The sequence below is a fragment of the Mizuhopecten yessoensis genome, unplaced genomic scaffold (assembly GCF_002113885.1).
Source record: "Mizuhopecten yessoensis strain PY_sf001 unplaced genomic scaffold, ASM211388v2 scaffold3829, whole genome shotgun sequence".
NCBI lineage: Eukaryota > Metazoa > Mollusca > Bivalvia > Pectinida > Pectinidae > Mizuhopecten > Mizuhopecten yessoensis.
In genome coordinates, this window is record NW_018405240.1 from 85,373 (window position 1) to 113,181 (window position 27,809).

The window sequence follows — 27,809 nt, forward strand, 5'->3', positions numbered from 1 at the left end:
GCAAATTAGGAGTGGGACGACTGGTTCGCTCGTTGTCAGTATAATGTGACCGGTTGGGGCGTCCTCCTGGGGTCTTCGGCAGTATGTTTCAGTGAGGTTGCACTATAAAGTCGGCATCAGTTCCGCGCTATCACAGGGAGACAGACACGAACATATCGCAGCCTCCCAAAATACACACACATACACTACACTCATGTATCTTGCACACAGGGGAGGCCGTCCTTAAATGACCTTAGCTGTTAATAGGACGTTAAACAAAATCAAACAACCAACAAAAAATCTTTACCTGAATGCATTGGATGAGTTCTTAAATTGTGATATTTAAATGCTATTCAGAGTTTTGTCCCTTTTTCATTGCGGGGCTATGCTCCTTCCATTGCCAAATAAGGGCGTTGTGTAGTAAATGCAAGAGCTTTTTTTTTAAATTTTGAATTAAGTTTAAAACATTTTATTACATTATAAGTACAAAAGTTTGAGCACAAGTTATTGCAACTTACAAACGCCTTTTCCATAATGCTTTACAAAATATAAATATAATGCAATTTCTAATAATACATAAGTTAATTTACAGCATAGTTAAGAGAGGGGGAGAAGGAGGGAGGGAGATTTTAGCCTGACTTGCACCAGAATTAAAACTAAACACTGTTGACCGACCCAGCTGGACTATAAACACATTCATTACTCACTACAAATTGTTCATTACATTCCTGAACATCTTCCGTAACCACCCAGACCCTCTCCTTTTCCGTAGTCTCTCATTTGATAATACCAGCTGGGACAACAATGTTATCTTAGCGGTTGAATAAGTTATTTCATTTAGCACAATATTACAGTTACCTCGGATAATGAAAATGAAACAATTAAATTAATAGCATCGAGTAATTTTCTCTTAAAATCTGTTGCTAGATTTAATGAAATTTTAAACATAAAAAGACTTCCGAATTTGTGTCAATCGACAAGTCTTCATTACCAAATAAAAGCAAATCTTAATCATATGGTACCTCTAACTTCAATTGGTTTACTCGCTGAAAAGGGATGTTTCTTTCAATACTATAAGGCGACCTACGGTCCAGTCCCCATTACCAAAATAAGAAGGAGGAAAAGATTGATGGTCTGGTTTCAGGGAATTTTTAACGATATTCATTCAATGAAATAATCATTTCTGTTTCTCATAGGATAGCGAACTATATCTGGTACAGTGAAGGAAAGCGGGGAAGTAAATAGTCTGATGTTTGATTAGTATGCATTTTAAACAAGAGCAGATAATGTTTCTAAACCTGATTCAAAATTTAAAGAATAGGTACTTAATTCTTAAAGTGCATCTCGTTTTAATAGAAAATTAAAATTNATTATGAATATCATTATGATTAAACGTTACCAGCCAAGTTTAAGACCACGAGTTTAAAGAAGCAAGGTCTTTATTTAGGATAGTTTGAATTTCAAGACTGGAAGAGGAGGAGCATTGAAGTGAAGTGTCATCTGCGAAAAGAGGAGATGCTGACATCAGTTTTATCGTTGATAGATAGAACCTTGGGGAACCCCTGCATCAATAGAACCTTATTTCGAGAACGACTCATTAACACATACTTTTTGCTGCCTTTGATGTAAGTAATCCATTAACCAGATCAATAACTCTCCGCCTATTCTGTAGGATTTTAACTTAATGTACAATCCATTATGCAAAAATCTATCAAAGGCTTTTGAAATATCAAAAGACAAAACATTCATGTTTTTTTTTCTTCAAGCGATAATCATATGTAATGTAATTATACATTTCAATTAATTGGTATACCGTTGAATGTCCTGACAATAAACCAGATTGATATTTATAGAAAGAAAGCGGATTATCAAAAAAATAGTTATAGATATGTTTAAAAATAGCACATTCAAAAACCTTGCCAACAGTAGACAAGAGAGAAATGGTGCGCTATTCATATCACCCTACGTTGGTGGTCCGTCCTTAAACTATTCTTGTTTGCGCTATTTCTCTGAAAGTACCAAAGGGATCAATCTGGAAGGTTCCTAATGGCGCATCGTTTTGCATATCGAATTTTGGGTCTGTTCAAAAATCCAAAATGACAGGCAGCCGTCTTTCATTTGAGAGTTAAAGTGTGTTAGCGCTATTTACATCTGAACATACCAAATGGATGTTTCTCAAATTTCACATGAAGGTTCCCCATGGTCCTTAGTTATCCAATCAAATTTTGGAACTGATCACAAAACCAAGATGGCCATCAGTCAGTCATCTTGAATTTGAGAGTTAAAGCTTGTTAGCGCTATTTTTCAGAACCTACTAAAAGGATCGTTCTAAAATTTCACGTGAAAGTTGCCTATGATCCATTGTTGTGCATGTCAAATTTTGGGACTGATCACAGATCAAGATGGCCGACAGGCAGCCATCGTTAATTTGAAAGATAGATCAAGATGGCCGACAGGCTACCATCGTTAAATTGAAAGTTAAAGTTTGTTAGCTCCATTTATCACAACGTACCAGAGAGATCTTTTGCAAATTTGATCTGTAGGTTACCCTTAGTCCTTGGTGGTACATGGCAACTTTTCAGGTAAACTAATCAAACAGATAGGAGAAAAGATTGAACAGACAGAACTGTTCGAAGATGGTACGATGGCGGGCGCCAAAATCCCTCTGGGATCTCTTGTTTGAATGATGGCATAACTTTTGCAAGATTCCATAATTTAGGATAAACACCAGCAGACAGTGAAATATTAAATAATAACTCGAGAGGTTTACAAATAGTATGGCAAACATTCTTAAACATGTAATGACTTATTCGTCCGGCCCGAGGCTTTGCCGAGTGTCAGTATTTAATCTAATGAAATCAAAACGTTTATTGGTTTGGGCGCAATATCCGGAACCTAAACATTACGCTCGTCAATACGAGTTATACTACAGAAATATTCATTTAATAAGTTGGGTTTACCTTTATCACTACTAATTATGTTTTCAGTTACTGGATCTACGAGAGTATAGTCTGTGATGTACCACTAGATTTCATCACTCGTTTATCAATCTCCGATACACTTTAGGATCAGACGTACAATAATCATCAATGATGCCTGGACATTTTGATAAAATAAATAAACGACTATACTTTTTTCATATTATTTACCTTATTACGCTGACTCTTAACCTTTTGAATGTCGTGAAGACGGTTTGATTTTCTAGCAATTGTATGTAACCCATCACGATTTCATATATTTTTTCTTTGTTCCGAAGTCATTCAAAGTTTGTCATTCGGCCTGCTAATAAATTCCTTAGTAGGTTTACACATTATAACAAATTCTATAAACACATTAGTAAAAGTTTCCCAAGCAATATCCACCGATTCACAGTTCACAAAAAAAACGTTCCTCTACGGTCCAAACATTTCTGGTTGTTTATATTTCCTCACTAATATTAATGTCAACTCGAGTTAATGTCCGGAGTGAGGGTTTACTGTAATGTTAATCACAGTGAAAGGATTATTAGCATCGATTTCATTATGTTTCCACTGTACATGGGCGGATTGTTCGAGTGGTTAACACTCCGCCTTCCATGCAGGCGGCCGGGGTTCGATCCCCGAAGTCGCCGTACGCATGGAATATTAGAGAACGTGTTTTTCTCCTGCCCACACAACTCCAACAACCCAGGTGGCGTATAAAATGGTCTGGGGTGGGTGTTGTGGTATCTGTGCTATAGCATTCAAGTGAGGTGGCACTATAAAAGATACCGTTGGAAGCGCGGTCCCACTACAAACAGAACACAATACATCTCCAGTACACACACAGGCATACACACATAGGGAGATATTACCCAGGCGGCATAGGACTAATAGTTAGCTCCTGATAAGGCAGCCCCTGCGAATTCCTCAATATCGTATTGATTAATATATAAAATTGTATATCTATGTACTGTAAAGCGCTTTAGAGTGGCTTATGTTAGCTAGATAGGGCGCTATATCATATGTTGTATATTATTATCATTATTATTATTACTACATGCAAATTATGCTTAATATATACATATATATATATATATGGGGCAAAGAAGTAATTCCAACAGTGTGGACAAGTTTAGATTGTCAAATTTTCGGAGCGATCCGCTCCTTTATCAAGACACAGTGAAACAGAACAGTTACATGTACATACACATCATATTACAAGAAGATAGAACTGATATACTATAATTGAAAATATAGCTATCATATAAAACCAATAGTCCCCTCGGGTAAAGACAGCCGAAGGCAGCAATTAAGCTGAGAGCATCACCAGCCCCGAACGCTGATGTAGAGGACCTATTCTTTGACCCATATATATATAGATATAGATATAAAAAGACTCGTGATACCAACGATATTCCTCAATTAACATCTACAGCCACATAGAAGAGCTTCGTACCTTTGGCCTGAGGACTACAACACAGAAGACATCACTTCCAAAACCTCCCTAACTGTAACCCCCCCCCCCCCCTTTTTTTTTTTTTAAAAATCCTTTAACCAGAGATATATGTATTATACTTGTATATGCAGTACTGGTTTTATACGCCTCTGTTTTAACAACCCCTATGTTAACTTCTCAAACCAAAACTATTTTAGACAAACAGTATTATATAAGTGTCTAATCAGAGACGTATACGCTTCTGGTCTGATGTACTGACAAAAAAGATAGCTGAATCTTAATAAGAGTTAGTACAGGCGTGGGCTTTACTGAAATGGGGATGCCCAGGGGGCGAAAAATGAAGTACCGATGGGGGATGTGCTCCCCGCTTAGCTAAGGCCACTCCTGATAGCGGTCATGGTCATTGTAGCGGTACAATCGTAACTAACACGCCGGTCTGTTCAGGTTTACTGATATCCTGGTAAATTAGCAAAAGGAATCTGGCATAAGATGACTTCACACGTTAGGATTAATATTGTGATTTTACTGAAACTATCATAAAATAGTTACAAGTATTTTGTCATCTAGAAATATAAATTTATGATTTTAAAGTAAAATAAAATCGTGCTTAGATATATCACCGAATTAGAAGTCCGTGATAGATCACGTGGATATATAAAAAGAAGTTGACGAATATGAAAATTTTAAATAGTGACATCACCATACAAAAGGACTGGAAATGTTTCTGTCAGTTATAAGATATAAAGTATATGGTTTATTTCCTATCAAAATACCTCTTTGGTGCAGATTAAGGAAGGACATTCTGAAAAATAAAACTATTATGTACATGTATGTAAGCGAATCATTTTAAAAGAAATGCTGCCGTTATTCGTCAGATACTGTATGAAGGCGGCGTTGGTGACATCACGGACTTAGATAATCTAATCTAATTCCGTGGTGACATCGATATCGCCCAACCCCTCACCCACACACTTTTGGAATTTTTACGGTACTAGTTGATCTGAAGCTCTTATGAATTAAGCACAAACATATATTATAATAGTGTCATTTCAAATTAATCCCCCCCCCCTCACACACACACACACACACACACACTACACACACTGTATAAAAATTATCTATGCCTCACGACCATATGTTTTCGACACATGATGAAAAGGGCTTGTAAGTGTTACTCATCTTCATTCTTATTCTTCATTATTATATACCCCAAGTTACACAACCCCGTGCACGGTGGTCGTCTTTATACTTTTCCTACTCAAAATTTGAATTATATTAAAACGGTACGTAAAATATAATCAGAGACGTATACAACCAGGGATGTGTAGTGTCACACATCCCTGATACAACGTGGTCTAACCTTTACGGACCCGAGAATGAGTTACAATAATATTTGTTTGGACTTATCCTGATATGTCGGAGTTATCATTCTGCTCGAGTGTTGGTTGAGATACATCTAGTTAACACTTCCTAAATTCTCAGATTTCATGAGAGAATTTTGAACTAGATACGTCGACAAAGGACGTCTATGCGTCCACAGGGACCCGAGAGGCTTAACATTTCTGGGGTGCGGTTGGAAGGAGGAGTGGGATTTATTTCGAGAAATGATGTTAACCACTAAAACATCTAATTTATACTTCCTAAATTCTCAGATTTTGATATCTACGCGACGCCGAAACACAGTGTGGATACATTCAAAAATGAGTCCTTCACTTCACAAGAAGAAGAGCATCTAATTATACACTTTACACATGTTCAGCGGGATAGGTCCAAACAAACCAACTGTAGCAAATTCCCGGGTCCCTGCGTCTGAAACCACACCGTGTCCTCGTGAGCATTACCTTCGAAAGAACAACAGCCGCAGGTAACAGGGGTGATAATAGCAAAGGTAAGGTAAAAGCAAAGACCAAATGATCGTTGGGATTTCTCAAAATGACGGTCAAGAGAAAGCAATAGAAAACTAAGGTTCAAGGCTAATTAATTAAAAGAAGGGAAGTACATAAGTAATTTAGGTTTCAGATAATGTTGTGTAACTTGAAGTACAGCAGTGGACAGAATACATACATGTATGTTGTGTTGTAATTATTAGATGTGTATAGATAAGATACATATAACTAACGCTCCGGCTTCAATATCATTCATATAAATACTCATTATAATTATCAAATAATATCACTAAAGACAATATCATAAGAATTATACCTGTTTGAGATCTAGAAGGACGATTTTAAGAAAAAACAATAATTACACGGAATTCGCTTGCAGCATTTCAGCTGGATTTGTAAGATAACTCATTACGTTCGCTTGTTGTATAGATATGATGCTATTCATATCCAATATTTTCATATTTTATCTCATTTAGAACATTTGCTATCGCCTACTTTAAAAACAAACAATTACACGTACATCATTTTCTTTGGGTTGTATTATTTTCCGACAAATTGATCAAATATACCCTTTTAACAACAAATTCAGAATTTGAAACTTAAAAAAATAAACTACCTACTAGACGTATCCATAAGAAGTGTTGATGTAGAAGAACCATTGTTCAAGATTATTCCCGTAACCTTACCTAGAAATAATATTTGGGGGAAATAAAGAATTTCAAAAAAGATAAGTGAGAAACTACCAACATCAAATATACTTTTAATCTTATTATTCATATAAAGGAATGTGTTTCGGCGTCGTGTAGATTAACTGATTAGATGTTAAATTTAATGTACTGTTGAGTTCCAAACGGATGTCATTAGAAGTTTAATTTCATTTGAAAACGAATTATTAATATACATAAAAAATCGTCGGAAAAATCACTGTTCATTTTTTTTTGTGCTGAGGGGGAAAATGTTACTTAATAATGATAATAATAATAATATAAACATTTATATAGCGCCCTGTAGAATTACTCTTAAAGCGCGTTACAACATATAGATTATAGTATTATCACGGAATTAGATTAATCTATCGAAGTCCTTGGTTTTAGTTATAATTGTGAAACAAAAAGAAAGGCTTACAATCACTTTTATATACTTAAAAGTATATCTGCATCCGTCACATCTGAAAAACCATAGCTTTCCAATAGCTTAGCAAATAGTTAAATGTTCAGAGATGCATGAACCTTGCTATTGTTTTGAATTCTGAAGACCAGAAAATCTGTTAAATTCCCTCCTGAATGGTATCGTGCGAATCAGTCGACCTGTTCTGTCAGCGGTTGGTAGAGGATAACTTCCCCTGAATGGTATCGTGCGAATTAGTCTGTTCTAAACCACTACCTGTTCTGTCAGCGGGTGGAAGAGGATAACTCCCCCTGTATGGTATCGTGCAAATTAGTCTGTTCTAAACCACTACCTGTTCTGTCAGCGGTTGGTAGAGGATAACTCCCCCTGTATGTTATCGTGCGAATTAGTCTGTTCTAAACCACTACCTGTTCTGTCAGCGGGTGGTAGAGGATAACTCCCCCTGTATGGTATCGTGCAAATTAGTCTGTTCTAAACCACTACCTGTTCTGTCAGCGGTTGGTAGAGGATAACTCCCCCTGTATGTTATCGTGCGAATTAGTCTGTTCTATACCACTACCTGTTCTGTCAGCGGGTGGAAGAGGATAACTCCCCCTGTATGGTATCGTGCAAATTAGTCTGTTCTATACCACTACCTGTTCTGTCAGCGGGTGGAAGAGGATAACTCCCCCTGTATGGTATCGTGCAAATTAGTCTGTTCTATACCACTACCTGTTCTGTCAGCGGGTGGTAGAGGATAACTCCCCCTGTATGGTATCGTGCAAATTAGTCTGTTCTAAACCACTACCTGTTCTGTCAGCGGTTGGTAGAGGATAACTCCCCCTGTATGTTATCGTGCGAATTAGTCTGTTCTATACCACTACCTGTTCTGTCAGCGGGTGGTAGAGGATAACTCCCCCTGTATGGTATCGTGCAAATTAGTCTGTTCTAAACCACTACCTGTTCTGTCAGCGGTTGGTAGAGGATAACTCCCCCTGTATGTTATCGTGCGAATTAGTCTGTTCTATACCACTACCTGTTCTGTCAGCGGGTGGAAGAGGATAACTCCCCCTGTATGGTATCGTGCAAATTAGTCTGTTCTATACCACTACCTGTTCTGTCAGCGGGTGGAAGAGGATAACTCCCCCTGTATGGTATCGTGCAAATTAGTCTGTTCTATATACCACTACCTGTTCTGTCAGCGGGTGGAAGAGGATAACTCCCCTTGTATGGTATCGTGCGAATTAGTCTGTTCTATACCACTACCTGTTCTGTCAGCTGGTGGTAGAAGAAAAGTCGTGAACAATTTACCTTATTGTTGTAAACTACACTGAAACGATACAGAAACGCAATTTGTTTATTGAGGGCTACTTAAATATTGTTTAGCATTATGTGAATATTTCAAAGGGATGTTGTAACAAAAGGGCCATTCATTAGACTTTCGTGAATAAAAGACCATAGGCATCTCAAAATTAAAAAATAGCGGCTATTGTGTAACCGTCCATTATATCGTGTGTGACAACCTCGAATAGCTAAAGCATTTCTAAATACAGTCAAGCCTGTATTAAGAGGCTACCCAAGGGACCGGCAGAAATTGGCCTCTTAAGACAGGTGGCTGCTAAAACCAGGCTCTCCCGAAAATCATATCTGATATAATCAGTATTAAGTTAATTAATCACTTATAAATAAATCACTCAATAAATCTAGAACTTTGCAAGAATCTTTGAGCTTTCAACTTAGCGTAACGGTTTATTCACAGCACCCATGCGCCGTATGGAAAGGTTAACACTAATGTCCTGATCTCGCACAGCTATTAAAAACCAAATAAATATATTATATTATAAAAATAAATCACGACATAGTAATGAACAAAATGATGAATGTGTTTCATAGAGGTCACCAGCGTGAACATGACCTGCCAACGTCTCATAGGAAATCGTCTGGTAACACGCCATGAAGACAATCACTTACTTCTTTCATGGTTGATTGAACCCTTTAGGGTAGGCAACATGGTTAATTTATCAACAGAACGCACGATTCTTGAAAATCTATAAAAGTACTGGAGTCCCTGATTCAATAAACACATTGGAGGCAAAATTCAGTTCTGCTTAATTTGAACATTGTTTTACTCTTCTGATACACTTGGAAAAAGCGGAATGTTATTTCACTAATTTGTTTAAATGTCTATCAATATTTGTCAAAAATGAGAATGACCGATCATGCGTTTATTTCATACGAAATAGATATACTGAGTAGACTAAACCACTTCCCTGTCTTTATGTTTTGATGCTGTGCAATTCTAACGATTACGACAGTGTTGAAATACACCAAGATCTCAGGCCAAAAAACAAACAAATGTTAGTCACCAAAAACAAAAATATTTGAGAAGATTGGGTAAATGGAAGCAAACAACAATTTTGTTTCGTTTGTACGATTTATTCTACGATGAATCATGCTTAGGAGAGGTGTAAGTATAAGCGTACGTGTTGTGCTATTCGTTGCGTTAATTTCAGCTAGAGATATTGATATTCCGTGAATAATTCAAAAGCTAGAACGCCATCGTAGGGTGGCGCATAAGGGTCTAGACTTCCTATGAAGTCTATGGAAGTTATATATATATATACATATATTTCGACCTATAGGTAGGCTTGTTAACTTGTTTTATTTGTCGGCTATGGAAAAATCCCTGTAGATATACACATTACCCTATTTGCAAATTCAGCACTTAGTTATATGAAAGCGGGATTCAAGCTTGTAGTCTTTACACAATCGTCGTCGTACGGTATTATGCATCCTCGTAGGAAAAGTAGAGGATTCTTGTCCTCATCTCAACACCATATCGTTTGTCGCCAACCGTGACAGACCAGATGTAAATAATAGCAATGGTTCCGGAATCACGACGTACAAACTGATGCACTAAATATAACTAGTGACAATGACTTATGAAAACAATTCAAGTATGGAGAAAAAGTAAAACATGCACGGCAATTCGATATGCCAATCGCAAGAGCCCAACTGTATAATTCTAGCTTGTAGTATTATAACTCGAGTCTGTCTTTCCCACATTAACATCAATGAAAGGAATAACTTTATACTCACTTTATACAGATGATCAATCCCAATGTGCTAAGACTTTCCCTAACACTATGATACTTTTAATATATCTATTTTGGAGACGATTCAGAGATATCCATTTGGGCTACTTAACATTTTTATTATATGTTTCTTAATTTCAAATAAGTGTCTTTGATGTTGTGGGTATTGTTCCCTTGATTCCAACTCGGAATGGTGTGAGTTTATGGACACTTTGTCTGTTCTGGTTTCCAGTCCATGTCTGACTGACCGGCCATTATTTGTAACAACAGCTTCATATTCTTTATAACAATTGATGATTCAATAATTTCTAGTATTAATTAACTAGCTTAATTTTGACGAAAAACTGAAAATCTGCCCCGGGCATAAACAAATGCAAACGTCGGCCATTACAGGAACAAGTCGGCCAATACAGGAACAAGTGGGCCAAGGAACAAGTCGGCCAATACAGGAACAAGTCGGCCAATACAGGAACATGTTGGAACAAGTCGGCCAATTCAGAAACAAGTCGGCCAATACAGGAACAAGTCGGAACCAGTCGGCCAATACAGGAACAAGTCGGTCAATACAGGAACAAGTCGGAACAAGTCGGCCAATACAGGAACAAGCCGGTCAATACAGGAACAAGTCGGCCAATACAGGATCAAATCGGAACAAGTCGTCCAATACAGGAACAAGTCGGAACAAGCCGGCCAATACAGGAACAAGTCGGCCAAAACAAGAACAAGTCGGCCAATACAGGAACAAGTCGGAACCAGTCGGCCAATACAGGAACAAGTCGGTCAATACAGGAACAAGGCGGCCAATACAGGAACAAATCGGAACAAGTCGTCCAATACAGGAACAAGTCGGAACAAGCCGGCCAATACAGGAACAAGTCGACCAATACAGGAACAAGTCGGTCAATACAGGAACAAGTCCGCCAATACAGGAACAAGTCGGAACAAGTCGGCCAATACAGGAACAAGTCGGAACAGGTCGGCCAATACAGGAACAAGTCGGCCAATACAGGAACATGTTGGAACAAGTCGGCCAATTCAGAAACAAGTCGGCCAATACAGGAACAAGTCGGAACCAGTCGGCCAATACAGGAACAAGTCGGTCAATACAGGAACAAGTCCGCCAATACAGGAACAAGTCGGAACAAGTCGGCCAATACTGGAACAAGTCGGAACAAGTCGGCCAATACAGGAACAAGCCGGACAATACAGGAACAAGTCGGCCAATACAGGAACATGTTGGAACAAGTCGGCCAATTCAGAAACAAGTCGGCCAATACAGGAACAAGTCGGCCAAAACAAGAACAAGTCGGCCAATACAGGAACAAGTCGGAACAAATCGGCCAATACAGGAACAAGTCGGCCAATACAGGAACAAATCGGAACATGTCGGCCAATTCAGAAACAAGTAGGCCAATACAGGAACAAGTCGGAACAAGTCGGCCAATACTGGAACAAGTCGGAACAAGTCGGCCAATACAGGAACAAGCCGGAACAAGTCGGTCAATACAGGAACAAGTCGGCCAATACAGGAACAAATCGGAACAAGTCGTCCAATACAGGAACAAGTCGGAACAAGTCGGCCAATACAGGAACAAGTCGACCAATACAGGAACAAGTCGGAACTAGTCGGCCAATACAGGAACAAGTCGATCAATACAGGAAAATGTCGGTCAATACTTGCCCGCACGGTAGTACAAATTTGGCGCGAAACGAACACATCTCGTCTTAAACTTTTGATGATACGCGCAGCTTTGATTTAGATTGACTCTGACGTTGTTTTCACTCTTGGTACAGTTCGCCTATACTATATCAGCATACTTAAACTTGGTCGCATAAATGTAGCACATGTAATCTCCAGATATTTACTATCAATTCTATATTTCAACATTCTAAGTATATCAGTTATTTGGTATTTGATATTATAGATATAATTTATATGATTTTACCAATTTGCAAATCGTTTTTTTGGGTTAGTAATGTTATCAATCGCTAAGCTTGGATGCAACGTCACAGGGTCAATCTGTCTTGAGAAGAAGACAGTCTATGTATTAGCCGGATAAGAAATAATCCGTCATTTGCCAATATAATATTTTCACAAATCATCATTTCTCAGCAGCATTTTGTCTATTTCCGTCAATAAGACTTAATAAAGATCATCTGCTAAAAATTTGACATAAGACAACCAAATATGATAACAATAGGTATGACCCTAACACTGACCCTTGCTGTACGCCTGCCTGTAAGGTTTTCCAGTTAGATTTGTATTCCCCATTACAACTTTCTGTCTCCTATCAGTCAAGTTAGCTATAACACAGACAGCTAAAAACTCGAAATTTATCCCCGAATAAACTGGCGAAGAGTACTATCACCAATTACAGCTGATTGGATTAAAAAGCTTAACTATTAATGTAATAAATCCAATATGTTTCAATATACTAAAATTCATAATTTAACAGTATTTATTTATTGAATTTTCTAATTAATTACTAATTTCCATCATTTTGATTCAAGAATGTAGTTGAACATGCTGCGATCATCTTATTTTATTTTCTTGTCAAAATAAACACTGAATTATTAAATAACTACTACATTGAGCGTGACGCTTACCATTATAAAGCTATGTTATCTAGATGGTTCCTCAACCGAATCGCTTAGGCCACGTCATCTAAGACTGGCTCGGTGTATACATATACTGATATCTTCTATCGACAGATTCTCTTAGATTGGCTGTCTGGTTTTCCAGAGGCAGTTCATCAGAAAAACACAACATATCCATACAAAATATACCTAGGTTGTTTTAAACAAAATATATTTTTTTCATCTACTGAACTATTACATCTGGGACCAGAGGACAAAGTTTCGGTCATATCAACCGACAGAGGTGTCTTATGATAACGGGGACTGACTTAAACAGAAGATTGTTCGTGTCCGGTACCACACTTGACCACTGACCACCAAGGTTTCACTATGTACGTACAAAAGGATATCACAGCCGTTATCTTTTTGACTTGGATTGTTGGGATAAAAGGTAATGTTTAAAATTATTGTTTTACCTCTAAAGTTTATTTTTTTTATTCCCGTTATTTCAGTATTATTTTATATCATTATATAACCTCTGTATTTCACACGTAATTCTTTCAACATAGATGGTTATTATTGGTCAATGTGATAATATTGCCTCATATACATTTATTTATTTTTTTAGAAAATCGAAAAAAGTGAATTAGCGGTTGATTCATCTTATTTTTGATATATTATTTTGTGGCAGTCCTCAGTTTCCTTCTGAGATCATACGTGATTTGTTAAGTTATAGCCGAAGGATAAGTGTGCTGCTAATACAGTTAATTGACAGCCGCTCATTTAGTTCATGTTCAAAAAACATCTTCATTAATTCCGTTTATGACAGAGGTTTAATTCTTCCAAACGTATGGTTTAAACATAGTTTGTCCAAACCTATATTTCATTCTCTAAAAGTACTACAAAGGTTTTGCCACATATTGTTACAACTATTGCAGTCATTTTCAACCAAATTTTCAATAACAGATACCTTCAAAGACAAAGTAAAAACCAACATTTTCTTATTCCAGTAAGGATGATATATAGGTTAACCAATATTATTTACCCAGAAAAATGTCCTTAACAATATTATCTACTGATCTTTTTTCCGGTGTGTGTGTGTGTGTGTGTGTGTGTGTGTGTGTGTGCAATGTAAAGCAAATATGATATTTACTTTATTTCTTTTTTTCTGGATGATTTGTACATGAATATCTATGAAGACATCTGTCATTGCAAATATGATTGAAGATGATTTTATTACTTGTAACACACCACCTCAGATGATTCAAGTACGGGTTGATAGTGTGCAATTACCTCCTTGGTCCGAGTGTTCCTAATTAAGATGAAAAGGAAAATCCATCGCCGACATCTCGACCCTGTTTTTTCAACCATGATGTGATAATATCATTCTCACATATGCATAGGAACCTGCTACTAGTTCCGTAGATAGTTGGCTTAGACATGAAGCGATAACCCCTGTATAATATATTTATTTGGTTTTGTTTTTTGAGATAATCTACAAGAATGGATATTAGGTCTTAAACACAATATGTGTTATTAAACTGCTTAACGAAATACTGTTTTTTTTCCGGAAACAAAAAACGACAGTTACTACATAGATTTGAAATTACTACAATTTATTATACGCAGAATAGTTTTAAAATAATAAAACCTTTTAGAGCATGCCTTTGCTTCTACCAAACGTACAAGGACAAGAAACATTTGTTCGGATTTTTTTCACTCAAATGTTTCGTTACCTAATTCACATTGATGGTTTCTTTAACAAGTTAATTGTGATGCCAAAACAGCGTTCAATCGGCTCAGGAAGATATAGTAATCACGAGGGATTGGCAGAACAACAAAGATCCATCTCTTCAAAACACTAGCAAGACTTGTACTGTTAAATTGCTGTGAGACATTGAAAACCACTAAAATGGATGAGAAGAACCAATTTATTACAATAATGAATACACAATCCAAAACAAAATACCAAAAAATCTATTACCCCGCTTCCTGTTATTTTAATTGGGGTTTTTTTCTCACAGTTTTGTCGTGTATTATGAGTACACGTTCACTCCATTTATGCCAAAATAATTATTCACTTTCAGCTAAGAGTACTTTTCGGCCGCAATCATATTCCAAATCATACATTGAATTCGTAGGACTGGTACAAGTTTATGGATAGTGCATGCTATTTCTGTTAATTTTCTTCAAGTTTGCCAGAAAGGTAACGTAGAACAACCAGATAAGTGTGTATGTGTGATGTTTCGATGACTAGAACCTTCATCAGATTAATAACGAGTTGGCAATGTCAAATTGAGGTCAATTCGGCTACGCTAAGCTATTCTTAGGTTAAAACACATAAAATAAACAAGGCAAACATCGAATACAAGAACTGCGACACATCTAAAATCGGAGAAACTGGAAGGCGATTTCGGGTCCGACTTAATGAACACCAGAAAAATACGGAAACCTAAGAAGGAAAGAAAATCACCCCTTTCAGAAAGAAACAGTCGGATAACAAAATCAATAAATCGGAAGTTACAGATCATGGCAAGCTGTCAAATCATGTTATTGACTTGGAAAACTCCAAAGTTTGGACAAAGAGAGTAACCTGTTCAAGTGGCAGGTAAAGGGAGGCATCTGGAAACGTCGTAGCAGACCAGTTCTGAATCGAGATGATGGGGCTCATAAACCTTCGCGTATCTGCAATCAGATATTGAACAAAGCGTAGCCGAATCAGTCGGTTTAATTCGTCATTTATTTGAAAGCTTAGGCATCGTGACATTAATTCAATCTGCTATCGTTTTTAATTATATTGACTTTGGACATGCAAACGTCCCACTGTTTAAATAGCTGCTACGTGTCAATCATCGTATATGATATAGATAAGCGAGGATATCAAAACTCAAGTGATGCAATTTTAACACAGGATGTCTGCAAAATATGTACAAATCGTAAATCATTTACCAATTCTGTGCTCGTGTATTATATGACACTGCCGGATTGAATATAAACTAACCAGGATAACGCTAATATTTCTTAACAAACTGAATCATATATTTACGCACAGGCACCATTTACTTGTTTAGATCCGATTTAACTAACTCACATTTGACATTTACATTAAAAGGTTACCAGTTCAGCATACACTGACACATTATAGTTACTTTTTCAAAGGGACTATTTCCAGCTGTGTTAAAATTAACCTAATAACTTTTGTTTCAGAAGTGCTATGAGATTTATGCTGTTGTTTTAACATTTTCAATCCCTCATACATAAGTTATTACTTTGAATCAGTCTGAAATTATTTTTCTGAAAATAAATCGTATTTTTTTGCATCGTAATACTTGGGAAAGGACATTTCTTTTCCTGTAGTGCGCCTTTTTTTTTTTTTTTGCTTTTTCATTCCTATTATTCCTGTATACCGAACATTTTCATAGTATGAATAAGTGGTGCTATTTCAAAATGTATGCAAAATTTCAGTCCTAAAAGTGGTGGAAAGTATTCATTTCGCTCAACAAAGGACCCTGTGTACCCAAAAAGGTAAGGTCATAAGACAACTCCCTGGCGTCAACCAAAAAGCAATGCACATTATTACAGGTAATTGGAAATGAAATTTATTGCAAGCCTACAATAAACCTTTCCAATTTATTGATCACGTGACGTGATGGATAAAAGTTTTGTTAACAATCAATTTTGAGATCAAATGTAATTTTCTTGTCACTTTTTAGATTTTTTTTTCGTATGAATTTTGTTGAGGAGTAAACGTATTGGTGAAGGTCGCCATCCTGTCTTCGCGAAATCTCGTAAATATAAATGTATAAGAAATGTAAAAAAAAATCCATAATGTAAATTAAAAGTAAACTGAAAGTGGCATAGATTGCTCAATTGAAGAAGTTACTATTGGTCCGAATTGCTACATAAGGTACCTGCGCAAAAGAGAATCTGAAAGAGAACGTTTTGAAGATGAAACTCCTAGAAGTTTTCCTCTCGTAACAATCAAGGACTTATTTTACGAGTCCTGTTCACATACAAAATGTTGTCCTTGTTTTAACAGTTTGAATTCGAAGGGAAGCAAATTCACGCTTCCCATAAACGTGTCAGGCATCAGTTAATTTTCACACACAAATTGTGGTGTTCTTTGTCATCACGTGTAAGCTTATTTCATTTTATTGGCATTGACCTTATCCCTTGTACACAGGCTATCCTTTAAGGAAGAAAGTCTTTGAACTCTCAATTATGAAATAGGTCATCTAAAATAATTGATGACCTTTTAGAAGTGTCGTATATCTTATCAAAGCATCAATCAGCCTTCACTCTCAATGTCTGTCTCTTTGATGATACCTGCTGCAAAGCTTGGACAGGTTGGTCAAAGAACAGTCTTTCAAAATCAATATGTAATTTGTCCCATTTCTCTCTTCTTCAGTATATACCAAAACTACACAAAATGCTTTTGGGGTTAACATGAAAATTGATATCTCGTGTAATTAAGCGTTCCGTTCTTTTGGTATTTCCCTGTCTAGTATTTCATAAACCTTTCATTCTGTAGTACAAGCATTGGACAAATCTATAGTTCCAGTGGTCCTTGGTCCTGATCATTTGAGTAGGGAACATATACTTTCACACTTTATTCTCTGAAACATTCCTTGGAGACAAAGTGACAGCCTTATTAGATGGTACTTATATTTATATTTTAAAAAAGAGCTGTCAATAAGCTTCAGAGTATGTCTTACGGTGGCCAGAAAGAGCGACTCATCTTAAATTCATTAGCATAGCTTTACCTGATGGCTACATTTTGGACACAGAAGGACCATTCTATGGAAGCCAAAATGATGCAAGCATTACAAAAACATCATAAACAAGCTCACATGATTGGAGCAAGACGACAATGTAGTCGTTGATCGTGGTTTTAGAGATGTCCTGCCAATGTTAGAGGCATCTGGTATCAATACCAGTATGCACTCATATCTTAAGACTGGTCAGAGACAACACTCTGATCTACAGGCTAACATTGACAGAACAGTTGTTACTAGATCCCGATGTATTATAGAGTCTTTTCATAGCCCTCCTAAGCATTGGGTATTTTTTAGAACACCATTAATATCAAACTGCTTCATTGATATAATTAAGGAAGTCCTAAAGATTGTGACTGCATGTCTCAATTGGATACGGGAACCAATTCATCCAAGATCAAAGAGAACTCGCACATCAATGTTTCTAGTTACAAAAACAAACTGTTTGGCTCTGAGGGTAAAACCAACCAGCTCTCTCCAAGAGAGCAAAGTCAGATTCGTAAAGATTATAAAATATGGGTGAATCAGCAATCTCAAGACCTCATCTGATGTCAGATTTGTTCCAGACACAAAAGCCAGACTAAATATAATGTTTGGATTCAGTACAGCACAACACCAAATGATAATAATCCAATAAAAGATTACTACTGCCAATGGCCAGTTGGTCAAAGAACTATGGGAATGTGTGCTCATACATGAAGTATACTTTGTTATATTGGCTATCGTAGCAATCTTAAAACTCTAAAACAGTTGCACCCAAGGGCTAAGAAGTTCCAAGTCTGCAATTCGAATACATATCATACTCTTGTATCTTGCAAAACATTATCTGTAAATGTCATCAGCTGTCAATACGGCGTCTGACTTTAATAAATATATAAAAAGTAACAAACAAACATACAACCTCTGAATTCCATTGATATTGAAAGAAATTGTTTGGGAATCTGACAACTGATTAGACAGTAGAATGAATGTTTTTGTGGCCATCTTGAAAAGGAATAAACCAACTCATCTTTTCCAAATTTGTTCTCTGTTGATAAAATATAAATTCCATTTAAACGGGAACAAATATTTCCTTCTTTTCTGTTAGTTTCAGTTCAGTCATATTGATTAGACTATACACATAACCATGGACTCTGGTGTATACACCATAGGGTCAGCTGATCTCATCTTTGAATATGTTCAACCACATATTTTGGATTCATATTTTTATCACTGGTAGTTTATGACCTAGTCCTTCTATGATCAATATATATTAGGTATACAAAGGTTATAAGATACTTTTATTCTAAGATGAACACATTTTTTTGTCTGGAAAATAGCATTGCTTGAGATGGCTTCCGGCTGTTGATTTGTCTGTAGATAGCTGATAACTCACCGTAGCAAGGGATTGCTACATGTATACTGTAGCATATGATCCCTAGGTGTGGTTGCATCAAAAATGATCCTTCAATACATTATTAGTTTGACGTCATTCGTCTTTTGGGGAAAACAATCAGAAATATGCTCCTATGAAAAACAAACCAAGTGCTCATTTGAATTTTAGTGGGTGTTTTTGTGATGAGGTTTAGGTCTACAAATCACCAAAAGAAAATCGATATCTAAGGAGGGGCAATTTTGAAACCACCACTTGTTGTTTAAAGAAAATTGTGCAAATGTCTACGGTGATGTTAAGAAAATAGGAATGTAAAAATGAATTAACATGACTATGACACATTTATATAACATTTAGATACAGTAAACATGTACATGACTATGACACATTTATATAACATTTAGATACAGTGTACATGTACATGACTATGACACATTTATATAACATTTAGATACAGTAAACATGTACATGTTTCCATTAGTATAGGTAACAACATCATATTGATTTTGAATTATGTCAACACGGTAATTTTTCCTCATTATTTGGTCTCAGCCGAAGCATGCTAATATACTACAGAATAGGCCTGAACAGATTTGCCCGAGTCACACACTACTTGTGATGGAAAATGTTTGTAAATAATTCAGTTAAACAATATCAATCTTACGGGTTCAGATATTTAGATGTGGTATTATCGTTTTGGACCTAGGGCTTATGCATACTTAATGTACCTGATAATTGCCATGTTTGAACTACACCGGTAAACACAAAATTGACGGCGGTTTAGAAAGATAAAATTGTCGCTCTCAGAAAGATGGAGGTATCACGCTCAGAACGATGAAAGTGTCGCTCTCAGAGAGATAAAATTGTCACTCTCAGTCCCAATTTAAGTCATGTACATCTTGTATCCCCTGAAAAAGAGGGAAAATCAACCACGAATTTCAATTTGAGGAAAATTAATTCAGAAAAAAATCATCATTTTGAATATCTGATGAATACCCAACGATTAATTTATCTTTTCGGTTTTTCTTACAATTCTTTGAGTTTTAAAAAGACAACGTTATAAGTGTAAAAACTCATGATACTCACATATATTTTAATTGACTGTATTTCAGAATAACGTTCAAATAAATAAGCATAAAAGCAAAAACACAATTCGAACTCAACAACAATGAACTATGACAAAGTCTGGGTAAAAGAAAGACGTGCATGGAGTCAATTAGATAATAAAACCCATCGTTCTAGAGTGATCAGCGGCTTTTGCTTCATTAGCAAAAGGCAAATACATCTAGGTCATATTGAGGTAAATCCACGTTATTATATGAAGATATGAACAGATGAACCTGTTACCCGCATTCGAGTTTTTGTTGGATGTATAAGATAATGATATATCCTTCAAATAGTTAAGAAATAACAAGTTAAAATCTACTGTTTGTGACAGACATAATTCTATCATCGTGTCCAAGATAGTTGGTAACGGACATAATTCTATCATAGTATCCAAGATAGTTGGTAACGGACATAATTCTATCTTAGTGTCCAAGATAGTTGGTAACGGACATAATTCTATCATAGTATCCAAGATAGTTGGTAACGGACATAATTCTATCATCGTGTCCAAGATAGGTGGTAACGGACATAATTCTATCATCGTGTCCAAGATAGGTGGTAACGGACATAATTCTATCATCGTGTCCAAGATAGGTGGTAACGGACATAATTCTATCATCGTGGCCAAGATAGTTGGTAACGAACATAATTCTCTCGTCGTGTCCAAGATAGTTGGTGACGGTCATAATTCCAGCATCGTGTCCAAGATAGTTGGTAACGGACATAATTCTATCATCGTGTCCAAGATAGTTGGTAACGAACATAATTCTCTCATCGTGTCCAAGATAGTTGGTGACGGTCATAATTCCAGCATCGTGTCCAAGATAGTTGGTGACCGACATGAGTCCATCATCGTGTCCAAGATAGTTGGTAACCGACATGAGTCCAGCATCGTGGCCAAGATAGTTGGTGACCGACATGAGTCCAGCATCGTGTCCAAGATAGGCGGTGACCGACATGAGTCCATCATCGTGTCCAAGATAGTTGGTGACGGCCATATTTTTATGGATGTGACTTCAGGTATCATGACAGACGTACCGCAAGAATCACATTCTGTTCCGTACCAACCTTTATTTTCAAGTTTGTATTTTCCTTTGAAAAAATATTCCATATTCAAACTAAAATGAGCATTATTATTGTGTTTGACTGTAAAGCAACTATGGATCATAAAAAAATAAACATCTGTCTATTACTTTCATTCAAACGTATAAAACTTTGGAAGCATAGATATCGTACCCAGACAGCCGAAACCCGTGGAAAGTTCGCTTGCCCGACCACGTTTGATAACGAGATAACGAAATCACTCCGATGGAAACAAAATTCATTTATTGGTAATAGTGTACACAGTCCGCAGCTGTGAAAACTTTCAAATTAAAAACTAATAGCAGTTTTTGCAGAAACTTTTTTAATATTTTATTTCAATGAAATAAATGTGTATGTCATTTTCAATGAAATAAATGTGTATGTCATTTTCAATGAAATAAATGTGTATGTCATTTTCAATGAAATAAATGTGTATGTCATTTTCAATGAAATAAATGTGTATGTCATTTTCAATGAAATACATGTGTACGTCATTTTCAATGAAATAAATGTGTATGTCATTTCAATGAAATAAATGTGTTTGTCATTTTCATAAAATAAATGTGTATGTCATTTTCAATGAAATGAATGTGTATGTCATTTGTAATGAAATAAATGTGTTTGTCATTTTCAATGAAATAAATGTGCATGTCATTTTCAATGAAATAAATGTGTTTGTCATTTTCATAAAATAAATGTTTATGTCATTTTCAATGAAATAAATGTGTATGTCATTTTAATGAAATAAATGTGTTTGTCATTTTCATAAAATAAATGTTTATGTCATTTTCAATGAAATACATGTGTACGTCATTTTCCATGAAATAAATGTGTATGTCATTTCAATGAAATAAATGTGTTTGTCATTTTCATAAAATAAATGTGTTTGTCATTTTCATAAAATAAATGTTTATGTCATTTTCAATGAAATAAATGTGTATGTCATTTGTAATGAAATAAATGTGTTTGTCATTTTCAATGAAACAATGTTATATTTCGATTGTAGGATCGATATCTGTAGGTGGCACCAAAGCGCCGTTTTACATCAACCATAACAGATTAAATTTTTCTGAAGCCCAGTCCGACTGTGAAAGATTCGATGCCCGACTGTTGACTATAGAATCCCAGAGCAAGTACGACGATATCCTGGCCGCGGACGAAGTAGTCTTGTAAGTCAATGTTTACATTTTGTTTTTGATTTCTTATATTTTGGTTTCATTGATTTGTATGAAATTTAAATTGGCGTTTTAAAATGACTTCTTTTCTATGCGCGTTGCATACGATATAGGGTATAAGCTCTGGATCAAGTTACGCTTTGGTTTTTGGGAATCAGAGTATATTTTATTTCGTCTTTTGTGCAAGTGGCTGTAGAAAGAGTGCAAACCATTTTTTTTTTCTCTATTTGGTATTTCATTAGTCATGTTTAAAAGCGTTGTAACAATTGTTATTTTACATATGGTGATGTTAAGTTCCATTATTTAAATTTTCATTTTAAGTATATTTATTCACAACTATTACGATTTATTGGGAAAGTGTGACACTATGGGTTTACCCAATAGTCAACTTAATTAATTAATGTGATTAATTTATGTTAGATTCATCCTATCTTTGGATTGTAAGTCGTGTGCTAGTCGGGGTCAGTAATGGGTCAAGTAGCAGTAGCCTAAAGGGTACATGTAATACTTAGAGTAATTATAGTCACATAGGTATGTACCAATTGTTTATGATGACAGGTGTATAGGTATAAGGACAGATGATGGATGCAGGCAAGAATGTAACATATGTACTGGAAAACGTATTTAACAGTGTCCATCCCATATTCAGGGAGTCGGGAATTAGCCATGAGAACGACAGGTCAATTTGGACCCAGGTTCAGAGAGACAGGGTATGGGGAGTGTGGCCATGGTTTGGCACATGCCTAGTTACTTAGCTCGAAGTCAGAGACACAACGTGAAGTATTACCATACGTAGATGAAATGTTGTAACCACCTGTACATGTACTTGTAATGAGATTGTTGATGAACGTTTATGAATAAACACTACTATTATCAACTGTTACGCGTGTTTACGGCTGCTGTGTTACAAAAGGCATCATTTGTTTTCATTTTGTTTGATATAATAATATTCTGGTACTAGTTTTACTGGTGATTAAGCGAATCTAAATCAAAAGTATTCCTAAAACGAGTCAGCGAGAGGTTTTATGTTACATACCACATAAGTAGTAGGGAAATCGTTTTTGTGTACTAAACATTAAACGTGAATATCCTATCACTTCGGGTTTTCATGATTCTTAATATTATATTAATTGCACTTTAAAATAAATATATAAATGTTAAAACGGTTTTCTTTGGTCCGAAATATGGCCCTTATTACTGTTTTCATGTTTACACTAAGTTGATAAGGAGATTTACTGATTAATTGCAGATCATCTATATCATTGTACATTGGGCTATCGACGTCATCAACAAACTGCACTAACTATATATGGAACAGTGGTCAGCCGTTGAGTTGGAATAAATGGGACCTGTCAAACAATGAGCCAAACCACTGTCCTGATCACCAATGCGTCAGGCTGCAAGCTGGACTGTTCAGAACAACACCCTGCTACATGAAAAGGAAATCCATCTGTAAATATGGTAACTATTTATAAGTGATAGGAAGGAATTCTCACTAAAAAATGAATCGAAAGTTTGTATTGATAAAATGGCATTGCTATGTTTTCAGAATCTTCGGAGGAACTGTGTGCGTGCAAAAAACAACGCATTCAGAAGCCTTGACCTTGGACTTAATACGAAATCAATACTGAGTTTGAGTGTATCACATTACATTGCATCATCTGTTTCGACGATTGAATTGTATTTATATCCGATCCCATAGTCAGTATTTTTTTCCATTTCTTCGGGGAACAGGACCCTCATGATGTTTGTCCCCAGTGTCGTCTTTGTAGTGAGGTTTCGCCTTGTGAACTCTATTCCCAGGCTGAATCTCAGGACAAGGCCTTCATTGTTCCTAAGCGACCCTCAGCTTACCGTAGGAGAGATTCGTCTGTTTCTTCCGGTTAGCGAGGGAAGAAGAGAGGAAGGGGTGGTGCCGCCGGCTCGCTGGGGTCTGTCGGTACTGTCTCTGTTCCTGTCTAGGGGGGTCTCGCTTCGACTAGTCCCTCTCGTGAGCAGGGTGTGGTCCTCCCTGGACTAGGTGAGGGGCAGCCCGACCCTTGCTTGGCACATCCCATAGTCGAATTGGCCGGAAACGCCCGTAAGCTTTCGTGCTTGCCTTCGGGTAGGGACTACCGGCCGCCGGTCACTGACTCCGTCAGTGATCCCAGCATTCCAGGTGGTGCTGTCATCGGGGACGGTCTTGGTGCCGGGCTTGTTCTTTCGGGTTCAGGTCCTGGGTTGACTACATACTTTCTTTCGGGATTGCCTGTGTCTACCGGGATTAATGACGTACATTTCACTAATCCCGGCACCAATGCTGGTCTGGCTTTCCCTCCCGGTCAGTTACCCGGACCCGGAGTTTCATTCGACTGGGCACCCCCAGGTGTTGGGTTTGCTGGACAGAGGGCCGGTTTCCATCCGCCGTTTTTCCATGGCTTAAGGTATACGGGTGCCTGCGGGCAACCATCCCTGGGCCGCCCTAACCAGCCTGCGGATGGTTTTGGGTTGCGACAGCATCCCGGCAGTTACGGGCCTGGCCGTACATGTCCGGGTTTCTAATTGGAGGGAAGGGCGGTCCACCTTAGCCCTTTCGATTGGCCAGTTGTTGGGTCACTCCCATCCCGTTGGACATTTCCCTTATCATCCGGAATATGGGTTTTTCCTTCGTGGAATCCTTAGGGTTTGGTCTCTCCCTCGTGTGGAGGCTATGGACTTTGAGGGCGCGGATGTTGTAGAGGACGATGATGTTATTCATCTTTCATCTGGTGGCTCGGATATAGACGCTGGTCTTTCCGAGTCGTCTGATGACGGTCCTCATGAGGGCTTGCCCTTTGAGGATGAAGTCCAGGGTGAGGGTGACCCTGAGGTTGACGTTTTCCGGATTCTTGGGGAGAAGGTTTGCCCACCATGTTCGGCGTCATCTGTCCCCGAGTCCACCACCTTTTGGGTTCCTTGGTGGCTTCTCGGGTGTCCGCTCAGTCGGACCGCTCTTTGCCGGGAGGCACCATCGTGTCTTCAGCTTTGGCCACCGCCCAGTCTTGGGTTTTATGGAAGACGTTTTCTTCAACCCGTAGTCCTGGGTATGCTGGGTTGCAGTTCAGTGTCGTAGACTTGTCAGAGGTGCACGCCACTGACTATGCCAAACATAATGGGCTGCTTGCCCCTCAACCAGCTAAGCTGGAATCGAGGAAACTCGTTGCCTGGCCTGGCAAATCTGTGGACCAGGTGGTGTTCGGCCCCAAAGAACACCACAAGATGGAGAGACTACTGCGTCTCTCCATCCAAATTCTGTCTTATATAGACTACCGGACGGTGTGTCTACATAGGGTATCCGACTTGCCTGAGGGTCGGATTAACGAGACAGAGCAGGCCGATATCCAGGACAGATTGACCTCTGCCCTGAACGGGGCATTGAGAGCGCTGGCAGCTTAACAGGTGTCATCGCTCGTCAATGCCTTGTTGGCTAGGCGGTTTTCAGTTTGGAAAAACCGCCCAGTTGATTAACCTAACCGGTCCCGTCTGTTGACTGCCCCCTTCTCAGGGTCCATTCTATTTTGAGGGGCCCTTCCGTCAGTTCAGAAGGATTTGAAGAAAGACTCGATCGCCTCCGCACTTCTGGTGAAGAGGATTCAGGCTGATAAGGCCAGTACCTCGCAGGGGTCAGCGCCTCCTAAGAAGACTGCTTAACCTTCGGCTTGTCAGTCTTCTGCGCAGCCCAGGTATAAGCCTCCCTTCAAGGGCAACAAAGAGAAGGGTAAGAACCCTCCTTGGGGTAAGAGGAGGGGTTCCTGACGCTTTTCTTCCCTCCTTGATCTTGTCAGACGACGGGTTTGTCCAGGGTGTGTGCAGTGCTCCCGGCTCAAACTAAGATCCTTCTCCCGCAGGATTAGGTTTCGGGTCGGCAGACGGTTCTCTTGCCTGGCAAGGTCTCGATCTACCTCGACCAGATCTTCCTGTGGGGGCCGTCTTTCCAGAGTGGAAAGAAATTACGAAAGACACATGGGCCTTGTCTGTGGTCAAGGAGGGATTAGGCATTCCGCTAGTGCGGGATCCCCGGTTTCTACACCAGAATATTTCCGGTTCGAAAGAACTCCGAGGCGTGGCGTCCCATCATAGATCTAAGTGCCTTTAACAGGCACGTAGATTCTCCTCATTTCAATATGGAGACTCCTCGGGTTATTATCGCCTCCGTGAGAGATGGAATGTTGGCGACTTCAGTAGATCTGAAGGACACGCCTACTTCCATATCCCCATCAAGAAGTTGACACGAAAGTACCTCCGTTTTACTTGCAACGGAAAAGTCCGTGCCATGCCGGGCCATGCCGTTCGGGATCACGACTGCACCTTTGGTTTTCACCGAGCTGCTGCATATGGTCGTGAGATTTCTGCACTCTTGATGGATAGATGTTCACATCTATTTCGACGATTCACTCATGCTCCATCTAGTAAAAGAGTCTCTGGTGCAGGGCACCCGGAAGGTTCTGAAAATCTTTATCAATGTCGGCTTCATTCCTTCCAGAGAAAAGTCGGAGGTTTCCACATCTCAGGATTTCGTTTTTTATGGGGAACCGTTTCGATACGGTTCAGGGTATCGCCCTTCCACCGATGGAGAAGTTCGGGAAGGCCATGGCTTTTGCACTGACCTTCATCGACCGGTCTCAGGTCCAGATGTGGTCCCCTTAGGGAGACTTCACATCAGGCCTCTTCAGATATTTTTCCTTGTCAACTGGATCCCTTCTTAAAGGGATTGGGAAGCCCGGCTTCCTATGAACAAGTCGGTCAAGGAGTTCGCACGCTGGTGGACTCATCAGGACAATGCTCTACGAGGGGTTTCTTTGTCCAAGCCGGCTCCCACTATGACCCTGTACACGGATGCGTCCATGACGGGGTGGGGAGCTTACCTCGGCGGGCATTGCTGGTCGAGAGATTGGTCTTGGGAATAGCTCTCAGAGCACATCAATGTGCTCGAGATGAGGGCTGTTTTGTTGGCTCTGCAGTATGTTCGGGAGGTCCTGCTTTCTAAGGAAAAGACCTGTTCGCCGCTTCACTAAACAAGACTTGGGCCGTGGACACTGTGTCTCTGGTTTGGGAGGGAAAACATGCATATGCATTCCCGGCCTTCAACCTGGTGGGCAGGGTGCTGAAGAAGTTTCGGGAGCATCATTGTTCTCTCCTCCTGATAGCGCCCCTGGTCGAGGCAGCCTTGGTTTCCGGAGCTTTTGTCGCTTCTGATGGAAGAGCCCCTGGCTCTCCCT